Genomic DNA, 9,589 nt, shown 5'->3' with positions numbered 1-9,589 from the left:
GTTTGAGATGATGTTTTCTCATCACCTCCACTGAAGCGTTAGCAGACAGTTGCCTGTCCTGTCCTGTCTCATCTGCTTGTATCATAGTTCTGACAACAAATCCTCCCTTTAACCTTGAATTTTAATTTATACTCATTGTTTTCTCTTCTGCTTTTGTTGCTTGAATTTGGATTAACTTGTTGGTTTTTTACGTCTGATGGTCTGTAAAGTAAACATGAACGTGGGTGAGCATACAGCATGAGGGAAGCCATTATTTAACCAAAGTTACTCTGCAAAGCTGAAAGAATTTTGGTTTTTGCTAAGAACAGGATGAGAAGCATGCAAAAATGTGTCATTACAGCTTTCATAAATAAGTGCACTGTAAAAAAAACAAAAAAAACAACAAACATATTTACCAGATATATAAATTCATTTTCAAGGTGAGAGACAATATCTATAGTTTAAATGTAAATGAAAATAAATCAGCTAAGATTTGACTGGTATAAATTTTGATTTAATGATATCCTTATAAAAGCACAATTATAGTGGAACATTACACCTTTTTTTCACCTTACCTTATTTATTGAATTATTTTAGTATTGCACTGTAGACACATGAGTGTGTTTCTGCCACTTTCAACCCTACTGCATCAAACCACGTATCACGAATATGAAGAAGCAAGTCAACGTAACACAGTGTGTGTGAACATATAAGCACCAAACTGTACCTGCTGACAATAAATCACTCAACATGTGTTTTCTACAACAGAATATTTTATCGCCCCCCTCCCAGGTTTAGAATGGCCCTCTGGACGAAATGGGTTTCGACAGGTAAATCCCTGACAGCTTCATACATTCTTCAATATTTGCATACATACAGCAAACAAAAGGAATTATCCATAAAGCAGAGTCAGCACAGGAAGTACAGATTTACAGAATTGGATATTAATGTAAATCAGTTCACAGAAACACAAGACAAGAAGAAGCAATACAGGTTAACAATTCCTATTTCCTAAATTCAAATTAGTATGTGTAGTAGTGAAAATGAAAAGGCTGAAAACTAACAGGTGACTCGTGACATGATGATGATCGTGTGACATTTATATGGGGAAATTTTTAACTGGACTTTTTCCAAAGTTGTAATGACAACATACTGAGGAGAAACAGACGTCTTCATGTTCTCTCTGAGACGATCTTTCTTGGGGGGAATATCTTTCAACATACCCACGACACACTGTAACGTATGTAAAGGTCAGAGATGCCCTTGGGACAAAACATGTCTACAGAGGATATGTGTGTCTGGGACCTTCAGGGAGACGGTTCACATTTGCATAGTGTTACATGCAAATAATCACAAGGGACTGTTTTACAAAGCAGAGTCAACAAAGGAAGTAAATCAGCATGTCAGTCCACAAAAACACTGGACGAGAGCAAGATTCAGGCAAAGGTTGTGCAACAATCGAGAATAACTATTGTCTGAAGAAGTGAAATTTTTTTTTCAAAAAGTGGAGAAAAAATTTAATGCAAACATGTTTTAAGACCTGATGCCCACGAGGGAAATGTAGTGGGCGGCGCTGTGAAAGTTTCCAGACTGTAAAAACAAGCTTGTCTTTGACAATTTCTGAGATAATGATCATGTGTGCAGCAGTGGGATGGATATTCACAGTGCAGAGATGTGAATTCAAACCTCAGCCGCTTCAGGCTCACCAGGAAGTATCTGTTGTTTAAACACAGCTGCCACACTGCACACGCCACATCACATTACTATATATAACTCGACCCAGTGAAAACCCAATGAGACGGAGCATTCCTATATCTTGGAGAAAAAACAAACGTTCAGCCTGAAAAGCTCAGGAACTATTCTAACCTGAAGCTTTATGTACATGCACGCACAATGCTCCCAATTTTAATGACTTTGTTCCAGTACAGCAGCACTGCAGTGGAGTTTACATCCGGCCTCAATACATTTCCAAAACCTCGTTTGGACAATTTTCAGTTTTCTCTGCTAAAGGAGGCAAAACCTTTTGATGCTGGTTTGTTTTTTTTCTCCTTTTGCTGGTGATCTGAATAGTTTTCTGTCCTGCGTTTATGACTTCAGAATTGGTGATTTAAAAAGTTCTTGATTTAAAAAAAAAAAAAAAAAAAAATTCCATCTGTGAAAACTGGTGAGTATTTTTTGAAGGCACATTTTTGCTGTGCTTGTTTTTGTAAAACTCATTTGGAACACAACAGGCTGAAGTGCAACACAACCCTGAGGGCTCAATGGGACTCAAAGCATTCATGTTTTCTTCCAGAGTAGTTTTTGATTTCTCTGTTTCACACTAAATACAAGATACATCTATTGTCCGTTTGCAGGTGAGGTTAAATCCTTCACTTGGTGTCACCCATGAAAACTTTTTTTTTCCCATGCGTTTTCAGAAATGAAAAAATATGCAGGAACATTTTTTTTCACCACCTCTCAAGTCAAAAACTCTTCAATAAAAAAAGGAACAGATCAGACTTGGATCAGACCTCATGTGTCCCCTCAGGGCTGCTGTATAAATGCTGGCTGAAGGAGAAACATCGTAATTCTCACATGTATTACATGCTCACCTCATAATAAATTATGCTCTTACATGAATCCATGACTATAAATAACAGTCACATGGGACATTTCTTCTGAATGGAGTGCTTTGACTCTTCCTGATCATACTACACTTTTTTTTTTTACTTAAGTTTCATTTTCTATACATGATTTTGACGTGTATTTTCACACTGTGGTATCAGTGCCTACTGTAGTCAAAGGCTCTGAGAACTTCTTCCAACACTGTATGTTTCTGATGTGCAGACAAGTCGTGACACAGAAAATGACATACATGATCTGTTTGTTCTGCTTTTGATGCTTCCGTGTGGTTGAAAACACGCCGTGCAGAAACAGATGTTTCTCTTTCCCTCGCTGACATGTCAGCTCATATCTACAGACAGACTTTGTATGTGGAACATTATGTATTTAACTTTGTCTCAACAAGATGTGAACACGCGATGCCTGAAACAAGCTTTTATTATGAATCCCATTGTGTTTTCATGGAACATGGAGTGGAGGAAGGAGTAATTAAACATTCAGGGAGAAATGATTTTGATGATTGCTCAACCTTATGTTCAGTATTTAGAAGTAAGTTTATTGACAGGTGACATCAGTTTCTTCCAGCTTTACTTTCTGTGTGTGCCAGTTCCTAATTCACCGACTTTATAACCCACGAGGCCTTTTTAATATCAGAAAAGCAGGAACGTGAAAGTGATGCATCGGATTTGAAGGAACGTGAATAACTGGTTGCACATTTTAGCAAAGAAACATGTCATAAGAAGTCAGTAAAAGAGAGTGACAGGACGATACTGGATCCAACATAAGCCGCATAATTCTCCTGTCAAACACAGCGAGCGATAATAATCACCTCTGCACACACGGTCAATTTACTTACTCACCTGCAGGGACATTCACCTGGTGAAGCTTCCCTCTGAGAGCACCTGTCAGTCACGGCTTTGTGTCACAATTTGTTATTCTAGGCGGCGAGCAGCACTCAAAGGTGTGAAAACAAAACACAATGAGCCTATAATATCAGCAAATGTTCCTTATTGTTTCCTTTAAACCAAAACAATAATTTACAAGGAATGAATAGACGGATGATGCAATAAACCACAGCAACACCTCTTCATCTCTTACACATCTTCATGAAATGCCTCTCAAATCATTTTTGAAACTGACAAAAACACAGAAGAAAAAAAACTGTAAGAAAATGCTGATAAATGTATAAAACTGCAGCGTTAATTCACGTTCACACTGTGAAGGATCATAAAGAAGGATTCCATCAGTCACTGAGCAGAGAGTGAAGACATAAAACCCCCCGTGTGTCACTGCTTCTGCTCAAACCTGCTGCAGGAACAAAGCGTCCTCTGTCAGTAAACGATGACAAGATAAGTGTGTGTTCCTTGTTTTCAGCAGTCTGCTGCTTGAACACGCTTTTCTGCAGTTTTGAATTTTTACACCATCTGCACATCTGACACTCACATACACTTCCTCTCTTGTGCTTACATTTACAGAAGATGATGGTGTTCTCTCCTGGGTACTCACTGTGTAACTCACTCCCTCCTCTCACTTTAGTCTAAGAGTGTTTTTGAACCCGTCACAGTACACGGAGCACAAGAACAGCAGCTTTAACAACTTCAGAGCCATTGATCAGGGACAACACTGCACTGACACGCATATGAAATGACTTAACATAAGCACACAGCTTCGCTACAGAACAATCATAAGATCTTTTCCTTTATATTTATAGACAGATTTATCAGTAATGGACAGCTGAAAACACGTAAGATAAATCCTGTGGTTGGTGCCCTTGCAGAATCTGCATTTTCATGCAGGCCGGGTCCAGTTGTTTGGTCCTCACCAGGATCTGATCGACGTGCATCAAACCCTGAAGGGGTGAGAGCACCTGAAGAGTGTGTCCTGATGCGTGGAAGATAATGTGACATGTTCTTTAATTTAAGCAGTAGATTAAATCCCTCCTAGACGGTCAACATCATGTGGTGATATTTAAGTTTGCTCCTCGGAGGTGGGTTAGTGTCAGAAATCTGTTTTTTCTCAGCCACGGTCCTCACTGCTGACAGTTTCCTATATTCAAACCTGTCACACAAGTCGGATCTGTTGGTGAAGGATCTCAGTCGTCCAGGCGACATCTGTTAACAAGTCAGATCTGTTCATTTGCTCTCAACTACTCTATAAATCCAAAAGTACGCAGACCCTAATTATTGGTTTCTTCTTCCTCAGCGACTCCCACCGAGAACAGGTTCATTAAATCAAGCTTATGAGAATCTATACTGACAAACATGCATTCTGGACGAGGGAGTGCTCAGAGAAAGCTCTCTCTCGTCTTTCAGCATGATTATGTTTGTGCATAAAGTGATGTCCATAAAGAGATTGGTATGACAGACTGTCACTGTGATAATCCCCCTTAGGTTCATCACTACAAATGATCCTTTTGATACCACACAGTCATCTGACCTTTCTTCAACACTAACATGTTACAGCAGCTGTGAAAGGCTCAAGTACAAGTGCAGCTTTATGTTACTGTGATGAAACTTCTGCAGCTACAAAGACCGGTTCAGGTTCTGATCCAAGCTGGAACTGATTTATCTCCTGATTTGCAGTAATTAGATAGATTTTATTGTAGATTAGATTATATTTGGTAATATTTACCACTGAAGTGATTTAGAAGTTCTGTTCTTGACTTCAAATTGTTTTTAAAATATAAATACTTCTGATTTCTGTTATTAATTTCCAGTCAACAACTTGTTTTTTAGCAGTTTCTTTCTTCTTAACATGATTTATTTTGAAATCTTGTCTCTGTCACTCAGTAACCAGTCTGTGTGTCTTCAGTGTGACTTAATTACTAACTCGTGTCGTTTCCTCTGGAGGCAATTCTCTGGCTGGAGTCAGTCTGACCGCCCTCAGCTCTCATGACCTCGCAACAAAAGCATCTACATGACATTTCAGCGTCAACTTGAACTGAGCCAGAACTGTTTTCCTGCTCTGGTGGAAGCTGACAAAGGTTCCTGTATGAAACTTATAAGCGAAAAGAGACATTGAAGTTTAAGTTGTGAGTCTTATATTGTTAAGTTACAGAAAACTGACCTTAACATTCAGGTGAAATATCCCAGTGGAGATCCAGAGTCATCAGCAGCAGCTTCTGAAGGGTCTTCTGTGCTCCAATAGATGAAAGAAGCTAGTGACTACCTGAAGGAAACCATACAGCCCATCGAATGTTTAATTACATATTGGTAATCCTGCACACATTGGAACGCAACTTTTCCTGTTGCACGTAAAAAAAAAAACAAAACATCTCCTTCTTTGACGTCCCATCATGACGTTTCAGAGTTTAGTTTCAATACCAGGTGACACAAAAAGCTAAGTTGTTTAAAAGATTGCAAAAGAAACGTCCCTACATGGAGAGATGAACTTGAATATTTCCTCACTTGACTGACAAGTTGTTTTTTTACACTCTTGGCCTTTAAAGCAGTTCAAATGCTTCCTTCAACTCAATCCTCAGAAAGTGAAACATCCTCACTGCTGGATGTGATGGCAGACTGGCTGCCATGTCTGATAAACAAAGTGTTCAACAGCTTTGAGGTAAAACTGAACTCAAATATAACATCAGCTCAAAGAAAGATACAGAAGTTATGTGAAGTTGGAGTCCTGAAATTGCTTTAAAGCAGTCTGCAGAAAGAATACAACTTTGCAAATGTTTTGAGGATAGAAATGTATTCTCATTGGACTGTGAGGTTACTGCAAAGTGTTGAGACTGAACACTAAACTGAAACAAAAACAAAGCATCTCTAAAGCACAAGTTCACCCTAAAATCAAGGTTTTTGCTGCTTAATACAGATGGAAAACATCTGTACTGTCAACAGGTTTGAGTACATTGCAGCTGCTGCCATTTGTCAACACATCACCATGTTGCTACACTATTTGATATCAAATTCAGGACTTTATCTCTAAATTTCTCTTTGAGATATTGTACCAGATTTGAACTTGGAACATCAAGAGCAAGAATATATTTCCAAAAATACACAAAGGGGAAACATAAAGCTAAAACATACAGGAGATCAGCTACATATGAAGCTTCAGGGTTGGGATCACCTTTAGTTTCTACAGGTCTCCACCGACAGCACCGTGTAATTTGATTTAATGATGGGCTTTGTGTGTAAAAGTGGAGGCTCAACAAATAGTTATACAATCTTTTAGGTTGTTTGGACATTTTATTACAAAACACTCATTTTTACAATAAACACATTTTCAAATGACATGTTGACATCCATCTTCAGTCCAAGTGTCCACAAGTCCCCAGTACCATCTGAAAGAGACAGCAGACTTTGAAAAAACAGCCTCTACCAACAGTGCATTGCGTTATATTTTGTCATTTTCAGATTAAAGTGAATCACTATGTCTCACCGTGTAGCTTTGCAGGAATACTGAGGCAGAATCACTGCAATCACTTGATCCAGAACTGAAGGATGAAGGAGGAAGTTAGTTTCCAGATCATTTCATGCATGTGTACTGTGATGCTGCCATCTAATGTTCAGAAAACCGATGATCACCACTAAACAATCTGCCGGTAATTCCAGCTGTTTCAGTTCAAAATTTCATCACAACACTGGTTTACTGCCACTTCTGTGCTTCAGTTTAAGAGCTACCTGTAGGATTCATTCGACAGCAGACTTCAGGGGCGGACTGGCAGGACGACCTGTAATAAAAACAATAAGTTCAGACTGATGCATTTTGAAAAAGAGCCTTTAAAACAAAAGCTTTAAAAAAGGCTCAGAAAACTGGATTAGAGACAATCTTCAGTTGTCGCATCTGACGGCACTTCCTATTCCAAGTTTTCATCACTGACATCTTTTGTTTAGCTTTGGACAAAAGCTTTTCAAATCAACTCACCATTCAACAGTCTGTCAATGCACTTGTACTGAGGACTGCAGTATTTAGAAAAAGCACCTTAGATTTAGTCTAAACTGGCTGGTAGTTGGGAATTAAAATCAGCTAGGTTTAGGAACACATCTGGTGAATACTGAGTTCAGATTGATGCTGTAGTTTTGACAAACTGACGTCAGCTATAACCAAACTTCTGTTTGCTGCCAATACAACGGTGCTTGTGATCTCATTTCTACTGATGAGATAAAGATTTTATAGCCTGTTAAGTGTGTTATTTGACTAATGGTTCAACAAGCTAATGCAATCCAACTGAATAGTGGTTTTACTTGTTTGCTGAGATGAAAAGCTTTGTCCATTGTGAAGACAAAGTATCCAAAAATCATTAACTTACATTTTAGAAGTTGCAGCTTCAGCTCCGTCTGGTAAGATGATTCACTTTGAGACAACTGTTCTTCAGTTACAGCTCGACCTTGAGAATTAAAAGAATTAAAAATTGTGAAAAATGAGCACTAAAGTTCATTGGAGCACATGTTTTTGGAATCTTGTTCAGAAAACCAATGATCACCACTGAACAATCTGCCGGTAATTCCAGCTGTATCAGTTTTAGTTTCATCACAACAGAGGCAGCCACTTGATGTTTAAGTGACAAAGAATCTCACCTGCAAGAAGTTATTCCTCTTCTGTTATCTCGTTTGGTTGTGAGCATTGAGTTCTTCAGTTACTGGCTCGACCTTGAGAAACAGAACAAAATTCAAAAATTGTGAATCACAAGCACTGAAGTTCACTGGAGTGCAGATGTTTGTTATCATATTCAGAAAACCAATGATCACCACTGAACAATCTGCCGGTAATTCCAGCTATATCAGTTTTAGTTTCATCACAACAGAAGCAGCCAGTTGACGTTTGGATGACCAGCAACAAAACTCACCTGCAGGAGAGGATTCATCCTCTGCCAGATGGTTTTGTTGGAGCACATGCAGAGCTGCAGGGCAAGACAAGGAAAACATTAGATAAGGTGACTACTTCGTCAGACAAAAGAAACAATTCCATTCAGAAAAGTGAATGAGACATCGTCAGTTTCACATCCGACGGCACTTCCTTCTCATGGGTTTCATTGCTGCAAAACTTCACATCAAGACAGGATGTCAACTCACCTGTGATTTGATCGCCAGGTGTACTTTCCTGTCCTCAGCATCTCTTATGACAGCTGGTGTCTTCCAGCCTGAGGAGAAAACAAAGGTGAAGTTAGATTTTAAATCTAGTTCCTGTGAAGGTAACTACTTTCATCTAATGTTCAGAAAACCGATGATCACCACTGTACAATCTGCCGGTAATTCCAGCTGTTTCAGTTCAAAATTTCATCACTACATTTAGGGGCTGTAACATTTCAAACCAAGAAGTGCAATATGAAACCAACCTGAGTCTCAGCTTCATCATCTGGAACTGTCCCGTTCTGACCCATCTTAAAAAAAAGATTTCAATAAGTCACTTCTGTTTGAGGTTGTAAAGACTTAATACAGAATTGCAGTTTGAGGCTCAGATCAGTGAGTATGAAACATCGTCAGTTATCGCATCAGACGGCACTTCCTATTCACAGTTTTCATCACTGACACATTTGATTTGATTTAAGACGTAATATCTATCAAATAATGTTCCTCACCTTTCACAGACATGGGACTCCATTGATCCAACATGCAAAGACCTGGCAGACACATGTCGACCTGAGGAAACAAGAGATTCATAGTTAATAATCAGCCATTAATGCTTAAAACGACATATCGGGCAAATACATGTAGAAATCCCTATATGAAGTTTTCACAAACGGACACAGAAGAGAAGAAAATGCCGAGCCAATCTCACCATTTTCCTCATCTTGGCCATTTTTAAGTGTCCCACGTGGCTGCTTGAGGCCCGTCAGGACGATGCTAACTTTTACTCTTTAGCTAACAGGTAGCGCGTTTCAACCAAAGTCACACAGACAGCAGAACTAATGAGTCGTTTAGTAAAACTTCACTGTGGTCCTCTACTGAATGACGACGCTTAACGAGTTCAACAATCTCTGCCGAGGCCTGACACAGCTGCAGAGCCGATTCAGCAACCTGAAAAGAGGCAGAAATGCTGGGTGGGGAAGCTTTTATACGCCGAC

At 39.2% G+C, this 9,589-nt stretch overlaps 1 long non-coding RNA gene and 7 other non-coding genes across 8 annotated transcripts; all 8 read right to left on the bottom strand.

Annotated features, from left to right (window-relative positions):
• Positions 1 to 6,750: 6,750 nt before the first annotated feature.
• On the bottom strand, positions 6,751 to 9,555 carry LOC119030880. Its single transcript, XR_005078447.1, has 10 exons — positions 9,304 to 9,555; positions 9,104 to 9,164; positions 8,861 to 8,905; positions 8,598 to 8,665; positions 8,372 to 8,425; positions 8,103 to 8,174; positions 7,835 to 7,912; positions 7,206 to 7,255; positions 6,964 to 7,018; positions 6,751 to 6,865 (listed from the first exon to the last, which is right to left on the bottom strand). It is a non-coding gene; the product is annotated as an uncharacterized LOC119030880 (long non-coding RNA).
• On the bottom strand, positions 7,089 to 7,163 carry LOC119031986. Its single transcript, XR_005078760.1, has one exon. It is a non-coding gene; the product is annotated as a small nucleolar RNA SNORD65 (small nucleolar RNA).
• Positions 7,328 to 7,405, bottom strand: LOC119031992. The gene has a single exon (XR_005078766.1). It is a non-coding gene; the product is annotated as a small nucleolar RNA SNORD49 (small nucleolar RNA).
• LOC119031988 lies at positions 7,988 to 8,061 on the bottom strand. Its single transcript, XR_005078762.1, has one exon. It is a non-coding gene; the product is annotated as a small nucleolar RNA SNORD65 (small nucleolar RNA).
• On the bottom strand, positions 8,253 to 8,326 carry LOC119031987. Its single transcript, XR_005078761.1, has one exon. It is a non-coding gene; the product is annotated as a small nucleolar RNA SNORD65 (small nucleolar RNA).
• Positions 8,492 to 8,565, bottom strand: LOC119031983. The gene has a single exon (XR_005078757.1). It is a non-coding gene; the product is annotated as a small nucleolar RNA SNORD49 (small nucleolar RNA).
• On the bottom strand, positions 8,736 to 8,810 carry LOC119031985. The gene has a single exon (XR_005078759.1). It is a non-coding gene; the product is annotated as a small nucleolar RNA SNORD65 (small nucleolar RNA).
• Positions 8,983 to 9,054, bottom strand: LOC119031991. Its single transcript, XR_005078765.1, has one exon. It is a non-coding gene; the product is annotated as a small nucleolar RNA SNORD49 (small nucleolar RNA).
• Positions 9,556 to 9,589: the final 34 nt, after the last annotated feature.

The sequence above is a fragment of the Acanthopagrus latus genome, chromosome 13 (genome assembly GCF_904848185.1).
Source record: "Acanthopagrus latus isolate v.2019 chromosome 13, fAcaLat1.1, whole genome shotgun sequence".
NCBI classification, from domain to species: Eukaryota; Metazoa; Chordata; class Actinopteri; order Spariformes; family Sparidae; genus Acanthopagrus; species Acanthopagrus latus.
This window is presented reverse-complemented; position numbering and strand designations above follow the sequence as displayed.